Source organism: Pseudonaja textilis, chromosome 2, assembly GCF_049901715.1.
Source record: "Pseudonaja textilis isolate UNSWEBS1 chromosome 2, rPseTex1.2, whole genome shotgun sequence".
In the NCBI taxonomy this organism is placed as follows: domain Eukaryota; kingdom Metazoa; phylum Chordata; class Lepidosauria; order Squamata; family Elapidae; genus Pseudonaja; species Pseudonaja textilis.
In genome coordinates this window covers 13,618,177-13,637,110 of record NC_141991.1, presented here as the reverse complement: position 1 = coordinate 13,637,110, position 18,934 = coordinate 13,618,177, and the positions used below count along the sequence as shown (strand labels likewise).

The 18,934-nt window shown below is 43.9% G+C and overlaps 1 protein-coding gene across 1 annotated transcript in view; it reads left to right on the top strand.

The window, feature by feature from the left end:
- The first annotated feature begins 2,014 nt into the window (after positions 1–2,014).
- PBX2 (PBX homeobox 2) overlaps positions 2,015–18,934 on the top strand; it is a 68,408-nt gene continuing 51,488 nt past the window's right edge. The window contains exons 1-2 of the mRNA XM_087928535.1: positions 2,015–2,252; positions 11,211–11,300. The gene's annotated coding sequence lies outside the window, so the exon portion shown is untranslated. The remainder of the gene's footprint in view (positions 2,253–11,210; positions 11,301–18,934) is intronic.

Sequence of the window (18,934 nt, the reverse complement as noted above, 5' to 3'; positions counted from 1 at the left end):
ATTTTGAAAAAAATATTTTATTAGAGAAACAAGTTATGAAGAAAGAAAATTTACAAAGAAACAAAATTCGACGTCTAGATCTACAACTTCGGTCATGACGCCGAAAGCAGTGCGGGCGACGCTAGCAATCTACGCATCGGAATGAGAGTAGGAACGAAGCATTCAGGCCGATGCCTAGCGTATGCATTTCTATCGCGTACTCGCACTCGTAATCGTATCATCACGTACAATTTTTACAAAAAAGTATAGCATACTGCTGGAAAACCAGTTTATTCCTACTTTATTATTTTATGCATTTTTCACGTATAAAAAGTGTACCTGCTTTGTATATGCCACCCCCCTACTTTTTGGGCTTGAAAATTTTGGAAAAAAGGGGTGGCTTATACATGGGGAAATACGGTTAGTTGTTTTCTTCTCATCTTCAGCCCCAAAGGAGGTAGATCAGGCCTGTCAAACTGGCAGCCCGCAGGCCAGATGTGTCACATGCAGGCCACGCCCACCCAGGCTCGGCAAAGGCAAAAAAATGTCACGATACATCACAATGCGTCACGTGACACGATCGAGTTAGACACCCGTGAGATAGATTAAAGTGGTATTTCTCAAACTCGGCAACTTTAAAATGGGTGAACTTCAACTCCCGGAATTCTCCTAGGCAGCCATTTTAAAGTGGGTGGAAGCGAGAATCGCTGCTTGAGAGGCATTAGAACAGGGGTGTCCAACCTTGGCAACTTTAAGACTTGTGGACTTCAACTCCCAGAATTCCTCAACTCCCCAACTCTGGGAGTTGAAGTCCACAAGTCTTAAAGTTGCCAAGGTTGGACACCCCTACATTAGAATATCCAGATGAAACTTGAGCTGAAATGAATGGCTTAACGCTGAATAAGTAGAAACATCCAGAAACTGGACAGAAAAATGAAAAACCCAAAGATGGAATGGGGAAACCTGATTTGGCAGCAGGATCTGGAGGTCCTGGACCACAATAAGATTTTTTTCTTAAGAATAAGAAAAATCTAGTTTTTGATAGTGTGTGGGATTCTACCGGTTCAGACCGGTTTGGACGAACCGGATGTTAAAGTTACATATTTCAACCGACGGGCTGGCTCCTCCCACCCTGCCCCTCCCCTCCCAGGAGTCTCCATCTGATGCAGGTAAGTGCAGGGTCCACCTGGAAGTTCTGGGAGGGGGAAAAATGGGCCTTTCCAGAAGTCTGAAAACGGGCCTGTTTCCAGCTTCCGGAGGGCCTCCAGAGCCCGGGGAGGCCATTTTGCCCTCCCAGAGGCACAGGGGAAGCCTCTGGACCCTTGGGAGGTCAAAAATGACCTCCCCTGGGTTCTGGAGACCCCCGGAAGCAAGAAACAGGAAGTTCCAGTAGGCCACGCCTACCATGGCCACACCCACCCAGCAACTGGGCAGCGAACCGGTTGCTGGGCTTTTGAATCCCAACCCTGCATATCATGTGTACTAATCAAACAGGTGGTAAAGAAGGAGAACTCACACATAAGACAGGTTATATAGAAAACAAACAGAGGGTCAGTCAAAAAGGATTCAAATGCCTACACACCAATGCAGAGTATAAGGAATAAACAGGATGAACTAGAAATCCAAGTGTACGAGGGCAGATATATCGTCGCCATTATGGAAACTTGATGGGATGAAACCCATGAATGGAATATACAGCGAGGGGGATTTAAATTGTTGAAAAGAAACAGACCAAACATATATAAGAAATAAATATAGCACAACAATGATGAAAACTGTTTTGAATGCACCTGGGTCAATGTAAAAGGGCAAAAAGTGATATAGGTATATACTATAGGCCAACCAAACAGAGGAAATAGATGGACTTTTTGCTTAACAGCTAAGTCATGTAGGAAGAAACCATCATAGTAATGGGGGGAACTTTAACTACCCTGACATCAATTGGGAGACAAAGTCTACACCAAAGGGAAGAACAAACAGTTACCTGAGCTGGCTGTGTGATCCAGTTGTTAAGAAACTATCCTGAAATCCATTAACTGGGACATAGAGTTATGGGAAGTGGGACATAGAGTTATGGGAAGTCCCTGCTTGGAATATTCAACCCTGATTTGGACACATACTTGAAAAAGAATTAAGGTCATTAAGCGAATCTATTGTCTGCAATGAGTGGGGGGTTTTTTCCCTCCTGGAAACCCATATCCTTTGCTGGTTTCAGGCCAAAAAAATGTAACTTGTCTATCAGAGCCCGGCTGTTGGAATTTTGAATCCAGGCGGTAAGTACCATTTTTCCATTGTTCACTAAGTGATTGGTTGCAAATCGAGGATCCGTTGTCATGCCAAATTAGAGCAACCGCAGAGGGCTTACTCAGATGGTAAGGGGTTAATGGTTTGTCATTTCAGGTCAGTCTTGATAGAACCTCCGGTTGCAGCAGAGAAAGAAGCTCCCAAAACCGTACCAAGGTCCTGAAGGATGTGGCATTTACAAGCAGAAGTATTCTCTTCCTTGCATTAGTTGAAGGCTGGAGTGCTCAGTTCCGGAGCTGTCCTTCTCCCATGGGAGTGCCTTTTAATAGCTGCATGCCAGGCAGGAATTCAACAGAGGCAGCTTCCCTAGGCTGAGAGTGGTAGCAAAGATGAACTGAAACCAATCTTTCCCCAACTCAAAGCCTTCTTCTATGTCAGTGGCCCCCAACCTTTTTTGTGCCAGGACCCGGTACCGGCATCACAAAATGATCCATGGCCCGGTATCGGCATCAGCACGCATGACAAGGCAAGGTGAGCCAAGCGACCGGCCAGCCAGCCGTCCCCCGCTTCTCCCCGCCACCTTCAACTCCTCCTTTGTACCTTCGTTGATGGGCTTCGCTTCGGGACAGCTTTGGGACGGTCTCTCAGCTCGCCTTGCCTTGGGTGCTGAAAGAATCCTCGCACCTTAGTTTCGTTCGAAGACCTCCCGCTTCGATGAAACTAAGGCGCGAGGATTCCTTCAGGACCCAAACGCCGCTTTCCAACCGGAAAAGCTCACCCGGAAGCACTTTCTCATCAAACAAGATGGTGGCGCCCAGCAAACCGGCGGCCCGGTAGGAAATGTTCCACGGACCGGTACCGGTCCGCGGCCCGGTGGTTGGGGATCCCTGATTGATGTGCTTTAGCTTAAATGGTGGGGGAGCTAAGCAGGTGTGCTTCAGAGGGGAATAACACAATAACGGAATAAGAGAGTTGGAAGGGATTTTGGAGGTCTTTTAGTCCAACCCTCTGTTCAAGCAGCAGACCCTATAGACCATTTCCGACAAATGGCTGTCCAGTCTCTTTTTAAAAGCCCCCAGTGATGGAGCTCCCACAACTTCTGGAGGCAAGCTGTTCCTCTGGTTAATTGTCCTCACTGTTAGGAAATTTCTCCTTAGTTCTAGATTGCTTCTCTCCTTGACTAGTTTCCATCCCATGGCTTCTTTTCTTTGTGGCAACACCTTAGATATTGGAACAATGCTATCATGTCGCTCCTAGTCCTTCTTTTCACTAGACTAGACAAACTCAGTTCCTGCAACCGTTCATCCTCCAGCCCTCTAATCATCTTTGTTGCTCTTTTCTGCAACTCTTTGCTGAATCTCAACATCTTTTTTTTATAATATAAGCAGGAGATGCTATACCAAGGGTCTTCAAACTTGGCAAGTTTAAGGCTCTTGGATTTTAACTCCCAGAATTCCTGAGCTAACATGACTGGAAGAAGAATTCTGGGAGTTGAAGTCCACAAGTCTTAAAGCTGTCAAGTTTGAAGACCCCCAGCGATATACCATTTCCAGGGATTAGATTCGTTGACCAATCTCTTCTTAAAAACTTCCAGTGTTGGAGCATTCACAACTTCTGGAGGGAAGTCTCCTGATTAATTCTTCTAACTGTCAGTCCTTAGTTCTAAGTTGCTCTCTCCTTGATTGGTTTTCCATCCATGGCTTCTTGCTCTGCCTTCAGGTGCTTTGAAGATTAGGTTGCCCCCCTCTTCTTTGTGGCAGTCCCTCAAATATTGGAACACGGCTATCTTGTCACCCCTAGTCCTCCTTTTCATTAAACTAGACATACCCTTGTGTGTCCAATCACACTTGGCCAATAAAGAATTCTATTCTACTCTACTCTACTCTACTCTACTCTACTCTACTCTACTCTACTCTACTCTACTCTACTCTACTCTACACTACTCTATTCTATTCTATTTTCTATTCTATTTTATTCTATTTTCTACTCTACTCTACTCTACTCTACTCTACTCTACTCTACTCTACTCTACTCTACTCTACTCTACACTACTCTATTCTATTCTATTTTCTATTCTATTTTATTCTATTTTCTACTCTACTCTACTCTACTCTACTCTACTCTACTCTACTCTACTCTATTCTACTCTATTCTCTACATTCTATTCTATTCTATTCTATTCTAGTCTGGTCTGGTCTGGTCTGGTCTGGTCTGGTCTGGTCTGGTCTGGTCTGGTCTGGTCTGGTCTGGTCTAGTCTAGTCTAATCTAGTCTAATCTAGTCTATTCTATTCTATTCTATTCTATTCTATTCTATTCTATTCTATTCTATTCTATTCTATTCTATTCTATTTTCTACTCTACTCTAGTCTAGTCTAGTCTAGTCTAGCCTAGTCTATTTTCTATTCTATTCTATTCTATTCTAGTCTAGTCTAGCCTATTTTCTATTCTACTCTACTCTACTCTACTCTACTCTATTCTACTCTATTCTCTACATTCTATTCTAGTCTAGTCTAGTCTAGTCTATTTTCTATTCTACTCTACTCTACTCTACTCTACTCTACTCTACTCTACTCTACTCTATTCTACTCTATTCTCTACATTCTATTCTATTCTATTCTATTCTATTCTATTCTATTCTATTCTACCCAATTCCAGCAACTCTGCTTTGTATGTTTTACCACCGCAAACCTGCAAGGCCCCCTTTTCTCCCCCTCCTCTCTTGTGATAAAGGTCTCCCTCCCCAGCCCTCCCCCGACATCCCACTCACTCCAGAACATCACTGGACATTGACCTGCTAATTTATTGACTGTCTGCACAACTCAGCCTCCCTCTGCTGGGAAACACAGCCCACATGATTACCGGGAAATTCCTTCGCCTGCAGAAAACGAAAGTTACTCCTGGTTGGGAAAGTTTTGCATCTGGCAGGGTGTGTGGAAATAGATGGAGGAGGGAGAGGATCTGGAAGCATTTAGTAGTGGGAAGTGGTGGGGGCAGAGGAGAACATTGGCAGTCCCCATCTCTTTGGGGCGGCATGGCGTAGCCTAGCAGGTGAGGAAAATATGGATTCATCCTTTTCCTTTCATGGTTAATTAGCAGCTCATTAAGCCTGCAGTTGGAGATGATATTAATTAGCACTGATTGGGAGACAGGAGTGGAACCCCTAATAAATCCCCCCCTTTCCTGCCTCTCTCTGGTTTTAATTAAGCAAAACAGCCTAGTAATTAGGAGACTAATTAGAGGAAGAAAAATGAGCCAGCGTGTCTTAGACTCTCATTGCTAAGCTGTTGTTGGACACGCTCTGTCATTCAAGCTATTCCTCCCTCCCTCCTTTTTTCTATCTTTCTTTCATTTTATGCTTTCTATAGCTTTTAGCCCCCAAAGCTGGCTTTCTATAACAAATGGAATACTGATGTTTCTGAGCATTGAATAAAGTGGGCAGGAATAATTCATTATTCCCCCAGATCTGTACTGTATGGTTCAGACAGTCCAAAGGTATGGAAACCGAGGTGCGATGGGAGAGAAGCTTTCAGGTGTTATTATAGGGAAAGTCCTCAACTTACAACTGTTCATTTATCAACTATGTCCATTGAAGCATCTGCATCAAAATTCGAACACTTGACAGCCAACCCGTGTTTACGAATTCTTCGCATCTAAATGAAGGCATTATAGGCTCCTGAGACTTGTCAGGCAGTGTTTCTCAGGCTTGACGGCTTATACCATGTGAGGACTTCAATTCCTAGAATTCCCGAGCCAGCCATTCGCCATGCTGGCTGGGGAATTCTGGGAGTTGAAGTCCACACATCTTAAAGTTGCCTTGGTTAAGAAAAGCTGTTCTAAAGCATTGTGAGAGACAATGTTTGCTCCCATTTCTCCTTTTTTGTAAGCTGTTTGTACAGATTGGGACCAAAAAAAGTCACGTTGGGGGGCAATAATGGTATTATCAAAGTTCTGCTCATTTTTCAACGTGTACTGCAAAGAAAAAGCGAATTGAAGCAGATCTCCTAAACTAGAATCGAGTAGAAACTAGATCTCCCAAACTAGGGGTCTTTAAGAATTGTGGACTTCAATTCCCAGAATTCCTCAGTTTGCATTAATTGAGCCCACACTGGCTGAGGAACTTTTATTTATTTTATTTATTGTTTGTCAAACATGTACAAGATAACGAGTACAGGTATAAACATAAACATGAACAAAGGAAGTAAATACAGATAAATGGGAACAGTAAGACAGGGACGGTAGCCACGCTGGTGCGTTTAAGCACGCCCCCTTTAAGGACCTCTTAGGAATGGGGTGAGATCCACAACAGACAGTTTGAGGTTGAAACTGTGAGGGCTTGAGGTAGGGGTGGGATGCAAATATTTTTACTACCAGTTCTGTGGGCGTGGCTAGATGGGTGTGGCTAGGTAGGCATGGCCAGGTGACTGGGAGGGCATGGCTGCTGCTGCTTCTTCTTCTTCTTCTTCTTCTTCTTCTTCTTCTTCTTCTTCTTCTTCTTCTTCTTCTTCTTCTTCTTCTTCTCTTCTTCTTCTTCTTCTTCTCCTCTCCTCCTCCTCCTCCTCCTCCTCCTCCTCCTCCTCCTCCTCCTCCTCTCCTCCTTCGCAGCCACTGCCCATGCACCCCTTTTTGCCTCCTGGGCCCCAGGGAAGCCTTCTGGGCAAAGCAATATGGCAGCGAGGTGGATCCTGCTACAGCTGATCATCGGAACAGCTGATCATTGGGAGGAAAAAAAAAAGAAGTACCTTAAGGAGTGACTGGGCAGCGGAGAATGCAGTCAACGATGTCGGGCATGTGCATACACGATAAGGACTGTCTGCATGGGGAGGGGAGGGGCAGGAGGAGAGGGGTGAGGCCAGCCAGGGGCACGATTTGCTGGTTCTCCAAACTGCGCAGAATCATAACGACCGGTTCTAGAGAACTGGTCCAAACCGGTAGAATCCCACCCCTGGTTTGAGGTTGTAATAACAGAATCAGGTAGAGCATTCCAGGTGTTGACCACTTCAATTTTGGGAATTGAAGTCTACAAGTCTTCAAGTTGCCAAGTATGGAGACCCCTGTCCTTGACCAAATCTCCGCCACACACTGGCAAAATGCAAAGAACTTACAGAAGAGACAGAGTTTGAATGTCACGGTCTTGACTTTTTTCCCCACACCTGCAGACCCACCCGTGCTTTGGTCAACAGGTTGATGTACATTCTTTGCCCGACATTCTCCCTTAATGTTTAAGACCGCTCAGAAGAGATAGCACTAATACTCCAGTGAGAGTTGAACTTGATGTTTCGACAGTTAAGTCCAAGTTTCTGAACTTTCTTAATCTAGATAGAACAGTGTTTCTCACACTTAGCCCTGTTAAAACTCCCCGAAATCCCCTTTTCAGCATTACATACACAGCAGTGGTGGTATGCTACCGGTTTGGACCGGTTTGGCTGAACTGGTAGGAAAAAAGGCTGGTAGGAAAGATCAGCTGAGAAGAGGAAAAAAAAATCCCCCGACAATCAGCTGAGAGGAAAACCAAGAGAAAAGAGCAGAATTGGCCGTCCCACCTACCCCTGCACTTTTCTCTTCTTTATCCTCTCAGCTGATTGGCGCTGCAGGCCTCAGCTGCTGTGTGCCAGTGTTAGGCAAAGCATGCCCACCAAGCCATGCCCACCAAAACCAGTGGTAAAACAATTTGAATCCCACCACTGATACACAGACAACATGACTACTCCTTTGGCTCTACCTAGCATTTCTAAAGGAGGATGGTTCCCCTAAGCCAGTATATCTCAACTCTAGCAACTTTAAGAAGTGCAGACTTGAAGTCCCAGAATCCCCCAGCCAGCATGGGCTCAATTCATGCGGGCTGGGGAATTCTGGGAGTTGAAGTCCACATATGTGAAAAGTTACCAAGTTTGACAAACGCTGGGACTCGTAGATCTATCCCGGATGAGGCCTCAGCAACTGGGTCAACAGCCCGATCCATTTTTTTCCAGGGCCAAGAGATATACAGGTAGTCCTCAACTTATGACCAAATTGAGTCCAAAATTTCTGTTGCTAAATGAGACATTGATTAACTGAGCTTTGCCCCGTTTTACGGCCTTTCTAGCCCTGGTTATGAAGTGAATCACTGCAGTTGCTAAATGAGCAACACGGCTGTTAAGTGGATCTGGCTTCCACATTGACTTTGTTTGTTGTGAAAGGTGCTCACATGATTCCTAAGACACTGTAACTGTCAAAAACTGTTGTATTTTGATTGCGTGACCATGGGGATGCTGCAATGGTCGTAAGTGTGAAAAATGGTCATAAGTCACTTTTTTCATCACCATTGTTCAGTGGTGGAATTCAATTTTTTTTACTCCCGGTTTGGTGGGCGAGGCTTGGTGGGCATGACTTGGTGGACGTGGCATGGGAAGGATATACTGCAAAATCCCCATTCTCTCCCCATTCCACTAACCTGCTTTCCAGCTCCGTTCTCCTGTGCAGGGCAACCAAAGAAGACCCAGCCGATCAGCTGGGACTCGGGAGGCAGAGAATAGTTGGCAGGGCCAGTCAGAGGTGGGATTTGCCGGTTCTCCGAACTCCTCCAAATTTCTGCTACCTGGTTCTCAAGAAGTGGTCAGAACCTGCTGAATACCACCTCTGACCGTTGTAACTTTGAAAGTCACTAAATGAATGGTTGCAAGTCAAGATTAAAGATTTTCCTGATCAATTATGTCGGGGCCAGCCGTGCTGAGTAAGGTTGCCAAGAAAGAGGAGCTATAGCCAAGAATGATGGGCATATCTGTATATTTGATTGGTTTGTGGTTGGGGTTTTTTGTTTTGTTTTTTTGGCTTGGCTTTGCTGAGCGAAGGAAATAGCAGGACAAAAAGCTAAACAGGCAGAATTTGAAAAAAGGAAAATAAATGAAGAACTTAAACCCGAGCCAAGATAAAAAGGAAGAAATGAGAGCATAAATAGATGTTATGCGAGAATCTTTCCTGGTGATTTTAAATTTATGTCCCTTCTCCTCTCCAGAGGTTTAAAGCCGAATCAGTAGAACTGCCTCCAATTGACCCTGGCAACAATAACCCTGCCAGGTTGGACTTGGATCAGAGACGAACTGCATCATAATTGATAATTAATTAATTAATGACCTTCTAGTGCTAAGGTGGACTTGAATCCAAATCTCAACTTTTTAACAGTCTGAAGTTGGTCCGTTTTGGAGCCATCCAGGAAAATAACTGAATAAAATCCTGAGGCCTGGCGAGCAATGGAAGCTGTTATTCATCATATTGAAACAGTTGGGGAGACTTAGACAAAAAGAACCTTCCGAGCCCGGCAGAGAGAGAGACTGAGAGAAAGTGCCAAATAGACCTTCCTTAGACAATCCAGAGGAAAGGATTGTCAGGAGGCAAGGCAAGGATAAGCAGAATAACAGAATAACTGAGTTGGGACCTTGCAGGTCATCTAGCTCAACCCACTACTCAGGCAAGAAACCCCAATGGTTATCCAATCTCTTCTTGTTGGGGCATTCACAGCTTCTGGAGGCAAGCCATCCCACTGATTAATATTTCTAACTCTCAGGAAATCCCTCCTTAGTTCCAGATTGCTTCTCTCCCCGATTAGTTTCCACCCTTTGCTTCTTGTCCTGCCCTGAGGTGCTTTGGAGAACAGCTTGGCTTTCTCTTCTTTATGGCAGCCCCTGAGATATTGGAAGACTTCTATCATATCATCCCTAATCTTTCTTTTCATTAGACACGGCCAATTCCAGCAACTGTTCTTATTATGTTTTAGCCTCCAATTTCTGAATTGTGTCCAAAGGTGGCTTTTCCAAAAAAACCCATCTTTCTTTCTCTTTCTTTCTTTTTCTTTCTTTCTTTCTTCCTCCCTCCCTCCTTCTTCCTTCCTTCCTTCCTTCCTTCCTTCCTCTTTCTTTTTTTCTTTTTCTTTCTTTTTCTTTCTTTCTTCCTCCCTCCCTCCTTCTTTCTTTCTTTTTTCTTTCTTTCTTTCTTTCTTTCTTTCTTTCTTTCTTTCTTTCTTTCTTTTTCTTTCCTTCTTCCTCCCTCCCTCTTTCTTTCTTTCTTTCTTTCTTTCTTTCTTTCTTTCTTTCTTTCTTTCTTTCTTCCTTCGTTCCTCCCTCCCTCTTTCTTTCTTTCTTTCTTTCTTCCTCTTTCTTTCTTTCTTTCTTTCTTTCTTTCTTTCTTTCTTTCTTTCTTTCTTTCTTTCTTTCTTTCTTTCTTTCTTTCTTAAAAAGCACCTTTAAGAGAACAATGACCTGGATGACTGAGAATCTCCATAGACATATGGAACGTGAAGTCCACACACCTCTAAAAGGTTACGGTTGAGAAACACTGGCCTGGAGCCAGCAGGTTATTTCTGCGTGTGTCAAAACTGTGAGATTGAAGCCTCACTCTTTGTGACAGGGTGCAGTGTGAAGCGCCCTAAAACAAATTATAAGAATTCAGAGGTGGTATATTCAGCAGGTTCTGACCAGATCTGGAGAACCAGTAGCGGAAGTTTTGAGTAGTTCGGAGAACCAGCAAATCCCACCTCTGACTGGTCCCGCCCCCATCTATTCTCTGCCTCCCGAGTCCCAGCTGATCAGCTGGGTCTTCTTTTGTTGCCCTGCACAGGAGAATGGAGCTGGAAAGCAGGTTAGTGGGGTGGGAAGGGAATGGGGATTTTGTACTTTCCTTCCCCTGCCACGCCCACCAAGCCACACCACGCCCACCAAGTCACGTCCACAGAACCAGTAGTAAAAATTTTTGAATCCCACCACTGCTACCGGTTCTCCAGAACTGGTCAGAACCTGCTGAATACCAGCTCTGGCCTGTTCTGAAGCACAATTCATTCAAATAACCACCCAAAAACATACATTCTTGGCAATATTCCACCAGATTTCAGCAAACAGGATTTGGGTGGGAAAAAGAAGGAAGTGTCCAACCGTCTGTATAATCTGCATTCTTCCTTGTGTCTACAGTCACGATATGGCGGCTGACTTTAGATATTTTTTTTTTTTTGTATATACAGTAAATCACCCGTTTGAATTCTCAGCGTGCTGTGGCTTATGTTACCAGGAAGAAGACACTAAACCAGCTGGGAAAACCCCGCAGTTAGCAGGTGTGTTCATTTTTTTGAAAAGGAAAAACATGAAGGATGTGCCCTCTAATTGCTCAGTGACGGCTAGGTAAGCTTAGTAAGTATGGTGTAAATGAGGGAGTGAGAATCTAAACACTGGTGAAGGAAGAACGGGCAAGAAGCAACGTCATCTTGTGAGAGATCCCCTTATAATTGCTGCCACTGGGTTCACGCATCGCAATAGGCCCTTGTTGAGTTAACCCTGGTTTCAGAAATAAAACCTAATTGAATAGGCTCACATGGATTATCACTCAGTCTCTTGAAACTCTTTGTGATCTGTTGTACATCATTCTGCCAGGATTGTTTGTTGGAAATTGTGTTTCTGAATTCTTGTGTGCTCTCTCTTGTGTCGTCAGTGATAGTTACCTCACCACCTTCACCTCAGTTTCCCTCTTTTTCAAATTCCTTTGATTTTTTTTCCCAGACATCAGGGTCTTCTCCAGGGATGCTTGCCTGTGAATTATATGTTCAAAATATTTAGAGCCCTTGGCTGGATTTCCAGAGATGAACTTAATCAGAGGTGGTATTCAGCAGGTTGTATATAGTTAGTTGGGAATGGGAGCTGCCAACTTTGCTGTCTCTCTAATTTTCTGCCTGAATATAGAGACAGTTAGTTAAACATTACAAAGGCTTCCATACAAAGTTTCTTTATTGGATCTCATTAGGTATCCTCAAGGTATAACTCACAGTTATGTTGAGATTCATCGAACGTCCAATCTTTGCATTGTTGTCTTCATAGTGTGAAAAGACGGTTGTCTTCATCCCATAACAATACAGCGAGGGGGGCTCTAGCACGATGCTGGGTCCAGGCAAGAGTGAAGAAAACTACCCCCAACCCAACCAAGGGTCAATTCAGTGACCAATAAGGGATTACAGGTGTGGCCACATGACATTAACCGCATCTCCCATGAGGCATTAACTACATTTCCCATGAAGCATTCCCTTGAGGGGAAAGCTCCCATTCCCAACTAACTATATACTATTTAACCAGCACAAGGTTCTGACCAGTTCTGGAGAACCAGTAGCGGAAATTTTGAGTAGTTCGGAAAACTGGAAAATCCCACCTCTGACCGGCCCTGCCATATTTTATTTAGAAGCTTCAAGTCTGACAGGTGTCTGACTCTTCATGACACTATGGGTCATAGCATGCTATGCCCCCCCCGCCCCGCTCTTCCCATGTTTCCTGGAGTCTGCCCAAATTTGTGTTCATTACATCAACGACACCATCCCACCATCTCATCCTCTGCTGTCCTCTTCTCCTTTTGGCGTCCAGCCAGAGGCTCTTCTGAGGCCAGGAAGCTCCCAAAATGGAGCATGGAGGGGTGCTCCATGTTTTTTTTTCTTCTTCCTGAGCCTCAGAGGAGCCTTAGGGGAGCAAAAACGCCCCCCCAGAGGCTCCTCTGAGGCCCAGAAGGCCCCAAAAATGGGTGGGGGAGTGGCTGCAAAAAAAGCAAAAAAAGCCATGCCCACCAAGCCACGCCCACATAACTGGTAGTATAAAAAAATTTGAATCCCACCACTGGGGCTGATCTTGGAGCCCAAGGAAACAAAACCTGTCCCTGATTTCATTTAGAACATAGAGCATAGCATATAAGAATTGAGGTCTTTTAGTCCAACCCTCCATTAGGAGACCCTATATCTGTGATGGCGAACCTATGGCATGCATGCTGGAAGTGGCAAGCAGAGCCATCTCTCGGGTCATGCCAGCTGTTGCCCGTTGCTCTTCTGGCTTCTGGCACTCCCAAGCGTGCAAGGGAGCTGCTCTTCCGGTTTCCGATGCCGCCCCCCCCTCCAGGCACGTGCATGCGTTCCCATTTTGGCACTCGGTGCTGAAAAGATTCGCCAACATTGCCCTATATCATTTCAGACCGATGGCTGTCCAGTCTCTTCTTGAAAGCTTCCTCTGATGAAGCACCCATAACTTCTGAAGGCAAACGGGAGTGAAATTCAAATTTTTTCCCTACTGGCTCTGTGGGCGTGGCTTGGCGGGATTCAGTCTCTAAAAGGAAGAAGGCGGGTGGGCGTGGGTGGGGCCAACCGATTCAAATCCCAAGATGGTGTGAGGCGGAGGTGGATATTCAGCAGGTTCTGACCAATTCTGGAGAACCGGTAGCGGAAATTTTGAGTACTTCGGAGAACCGGCAAATCCCACCTCTGACTGGAGAGTTTACAGTATCCTTCCCCTGCCACGCCCACCAAGCCACGCCCACAGAACCGGTAATAAAAATATTTGAATCCCACCACTGGTGTGAGGTGGTTGAATTTCACCCCTGAAGACAAACCATTCCTCTGGTTGATTGTTCTCATTGTCAGGACATTTTTCCTTAGTTCTAGGTTGCTTCCTTCCGTGTTTAGTTTCCATCCATTGTTTCTTGACTTGCCTTCTGGCACTTCAAAAAATACATTGACCCCCTCCTCCTTGTGGCAGACCCTCAAATATTAAAACCCTGTTACCATGTCACCCCTTCCTGCAACCTTTCTTCCTATGTTTTAGTCTCCAGTCCTCTAGTCATCTTTGTTGCTCTTGTCGGCATTCTCAAGATCTTTTTTTATATATATAATTTGGTGACCAAAACTGGATGCAGCAGTCCAAGTGTGGTTTTACTAAAGCTTTATAAAGCAGTATTTCTTCCCCTTCTATTTCTTCTAAAATTTTCTTCCCCTTCTACATGCCAGGAAATGATGGGATTTTTTTTTTTTTTTTGTCTACCACTGTATTATTTTTTTCAGCTGCTGGTATGTTTTCATATTGGTTGTTCTTTGTTGCTCCTTTTATAAACTAAATCCTTGCATTTGTTGCTATCTAAGACTGAATGGAAGGTGATTGACAGAAGATATATGTATATAGACTGAAACATGGTTTATGGTATGGGGGAAAAATAAAATTATGCAAAGTAGCAACAATAAAAACCCAATAAAAGGGCCGGGGTGTAGAGGAACTGAAAGCAGCTTGTAAGGTAAAATGTTGACCTAAAAATATTATTAGTGATGTATAACAAAGATAAAATAAAATGATACGTTAGTGATAGTACAGTAAAACTCCATATGTTTCAGCAATTAAAATAAAAGGGAGGAAAAACACGAAGAAAAAAATTCAGACAATACTAATGTAAAATTAACCGAATCCTTAAATTTATTCTTAAACCCAGAGCAGACAGAAACATGGAATAATGTGGAAACATGTTATTCCAACAATGAGAAGAAACATGCTTCTTCTCATTTTTAGAATATAAAGACATTTCAAAACCTGACGGAGCATGTATCTTGCATCCATTCCTTAAGATCAGCGCAGGGGTGTGTTGCTAGCGATTCGCACCGGTTCAGGGGAACTGGATGTTAATTTTATATCTGGTTTGCCAAACTGGTAGTTGCAATGACTGGCTGGCCCCGCCCACCATGCCCCTCCCTTCCCAGGACTCTCCACGCGGCCTGATTTGGTCTGCATGGAGACTCAGGGTGGGTGAAAAACAGGCCACCTGGAGGCTCCGAAGCCAGAGGAGGCCGTTTTCGCTCTCCCAGAGGCTTGAGGAAAATGCCTTCCTTCATGGTGCAGGAGGCCGACTAGGCCACACCCACCATGGCCACACCCAGCCAGCAACCGGGTAGAGAACCGGTTGCTAAATTTTTTGAAGCCTACCTCTGGATCAGCGCATAACTTTCTTTCCATCAATGTAAAATAGTTTTCTTTATCAAGGTTCGGATTTGATAAGATCAGCGTTTCATAACATGTCAAATTCCATATATGGGGAATAAAATTCAAAACCATGGTTACACCTTCGCCTGCTATGTTTCCCCCTCCCCTCCAAGTCATTAAAGAGTCTGTTCAGGCCCCAGGCTAGAAACTGCAATGCTCCGAGTTCTAATCCTGCCTTAGCACAAAGCCAGCTGGCATGAAGACCATGGGCCAATCCCTCTCTCTCTCAGCCCTAGGAAGCAGGCAAGCCAAGCCACCTCTGAAATCGAGCCAAGAAAACTTGTCCAGGCAATTGCCCAAAGTCAACACTGACATTAAAAAGAAAAGACTACATTATCATCAGTTGCAACTTGAAAGTAACTTGGAACATGCCAGAACCATACGAATAAAAAACAAAACCTCAAATGTCATACTTAAGTTTATTTGTTCGTTTGTTTGTTTATCACATTTCTACATCACCTATCTCACCTAAATGACCCCTTAAAAGACCAGCATGAGATATCTAATGTCCAATCTTTTCTCAAACATGTTTTGAAGAATATCTACGGAGATTCTCAGCCATCCAGGTCATAATTGTCCCAAAGCTGCTTTTTCAAAAGGCAACTGAACTTCCTTTGTTTTTCCTTGAAGACATTTCGCTTCTTGTCCAAGAAGCTTCTTTAGCTCTTCAATTAACTGCAGAAGCTTCTGGGATGAGAAGTGAAACGTCTATGTTGAAGAGCCTAATAAACAAAATCTTCTTTTTGGGGTGAATTGTTCACTTTCCCATTATACTGGCTGGGAATTTTAAAAATTCAACAGAATTGAAGAGCACCAGGAGAAACAATTTGGAATTACACCATCATTGTCTTGGTACAGCAGAAGAATAATTGGCAGACATGGTGATAAATAAAGAAAATAAACATGCCAAATTATGGTTTGACTAATTATAATACATTGCACAAATGAATAGAATAGAATAGAATAACAGAGTTGGAAGGGACCTTGGAGGTCTTCTAGTCCAACCCCCTGCTTAGGCAGGAAACCCTATACCGTTTCAGACAAATGGTTATCCAATCTCTTCTTAAAAACTTCCAGTGTTGCAGCATTTACAATTTCTGGAGGCAAGTTGTTGTTCCACTGATTAATTGTTCTCACTATCAGGAAATTTCACCTTAGTTCTAGGTTGCTTCTCTCCTTGATTAGTTTCCACCCGTTGCTTCTTGTCCTACCCTCAGGTGCTTTGGAGAATAGCTTGGCTCCCTCTTCTTTGTGGCAGCCCCAGAGATATTGGAAATAAAGACATGATAAACATCCACATCTAAACAATGCATGAAACTATGAACTACTTAAACCACAACAGCTGAATTCACACAACCTATTCAACCAGAAGTGAACAAACTGCCTTGTGATCCAACTGACATTCAGAAGAGCCAATACAGAACTCTAACAAACAGTGGCTTTTCTTAGAATAAGGTAGCTTCCCGTTTTCTCTGAATACATACACTGTACTTCCTCTAAAAGAAGGACGGGATACTCACCTGATCCAAGACTGGTCAGAGCCAGAAGGAGTCTGATTAGTTTTCTTGTTGTTATTTCTGAAAAAGCTCTCCAATATTAGCAGTCTGAAAAATCCATACGCAGGACAAATCTGTTGACTAGCCTTTTGGTTACTTAGTGTACAGGACTGTGCAAATCCAGAAAATGGATTAATTTAATAAGTAGGTGAAGCTTCTTCTGTGAATATAATCACTGCATCATGAAATTCCAGAGAAGAGAAACCAATTTTTCATGGCCAAATGAAGCCATTACTGACAACAGTTCATTTAGTGACTATTCAGAGTTACAGCAGCACTGAAAAGAGTGACTTATGACTGTTTTTCACACTTATGACCTTTGCAGCACCTCCCATGGTCAGACTCTTGGCAACCGGCTCATATTTATAAAGGTTGCAGTGTCCTGGGGTCATATGATCCCGCTTTGAGTCCTCCTGACAAGCAAAAGAAGCCAGATTCACTTAACAACCATGTCATTAACTTAACCCCTGCAATGATTCATTTAACTGTAGCAAGGAAGGTCATATTTTGGGAGCAAAATTACCAAGCATCTCACTTAGCGATGGAAATGTTGGGCTTGATTGTGGTCCTAAGCCGAGGACTACCTCTTTAGGCTCCTGTAATGCAGTGTTTCTCCACCTTGGCAACGTTTTAAATGCATGGCGTTCAACTCCCAGAATTCCCCAGCCAGTGGAGTGGGGAAAAAAAGAGAATTCTGGGTGTTGAAGTTCACACATCTTAAAAAGTGGTGGGATTCAAAAAAAATTTACTACCAGTTCTGTGGGCATGGCTTGGTAGGTGTGGCATGGCTTGGTGGGCTTGGCAGAGGAAGGATACTACAAAATCCCCATTCCTTCCCCACCCCACTAACCTGCTTTCCAGCTCCATTCTCCCGTGCAGGGCAACAAAAGAAGACCCAGCCAATCAGCTGGGACTTGGGAGGCGGAGAATAGATGGGGGCGGGGCCAGTCAGAGGTGGGATTTGCCAGTTCTCCAAACTACTCAAAATTTCCACTACTGGTTCTCCAGATCTGGTCAGAACCTACTGAATACCACCTCTGATCTTAAAGATGCCAAAATTTAGAAACCCTGCCTACTGGGTGACCTTTACAGTTTTGGGATCTGGATGGGACAGGGCACCTTATTACAACAACTCTTGGTGATTTTGCTATCACAATAGCACAATATCCTCCGGAGTTGCTTTTAAGGGTTGAGGGGGGGATCAGAGACATTTCCTACTTTGGTAGAAGGTTCCAGCTTGTGGGTGTTCTTGTTGTGCAGGGTTTGCTCTTCCTGTTTAATGTGAAGCTTCTGGGAGAGGCCGTCCAATACTTAGAAATGTGCATCATTAAATTGCCTTCCGAGTGAGTGCCACCTGCAGAGGTCACCAATTTTTTTTTTGTAAATTTTTTTTTAAGACAAACATATACAAAAACATAAAAACATAAAACCATCTTCCAGTTACATACATGCAGTGTGTCAGTTGGTTACAAATCTTTTGTGCTATCCTTTCATAGTCCTTACTCACAAGTTGTAAAGGCTCTCGAATTGTCAATCTAACATATACTTATATGTTTATCGGTTATGAATCATTCATTTGACTAAACTCTCATTCCATCGTTTCATACGAGATATTCTAGAGAGGTCACCAAATCCTTGTCCAACAGATGTGGAGGTCTGGATGGGATGAAAGATGCTAAAAGCTCTTGGTGCTTTGCTGTCCTCTGCTGGTTCCAGTGTCATCTCTCTAACACATAGCACTTCCCATAAAGTAGCAAGTTTGTGAATTGGGGTTCTCTTGGATTCACAGGCGGTAGAAACTAGATGCCACCGAGTGGTCCTTCTTAAAGCAAGAGGACCTGGCTACAAAAAACTCATGCCCTTATTGCTGGGTTAGACTTCTGCCATGTACTCTACATGGAGCTGCCTTTGAAGACCACCCAGAAGCTGCAATATGCCCATTGCGCAGGTGCTGCGTTGGCTGCTAATAGGTTTCTGGAGGAAATTGAAATGGCTGCTTCAGACCTAAGCCCAAGGATGACCCAGGGAGGGCCAGTCAAGTCCACTTCTTTATTTGCTTATGTCTGATAGACAGAATCTAGACAGACTGTTGGGTATAACATTGATACACCAACTAAGTTTGGGTGAATAAATATATAAACCAAGGTTTGGGTGTTTGTAACTTGTAGCTTTAAGCACCAAACTGCCTGTAATTAACTAATTAAGGGTGCGGTTACAAACGGCAATAAAAGGCAGTAAGAGAAACGTAACCTCTCTCTGCTTGCTCTCTCTGCTTGTTATCTGCTTGCTACTGTTTTGTTTGCTACTGTTTGCTACAACTGTTTGAATACCTGAACGAAAGGACTATTTCATTGATGTGCTGATAT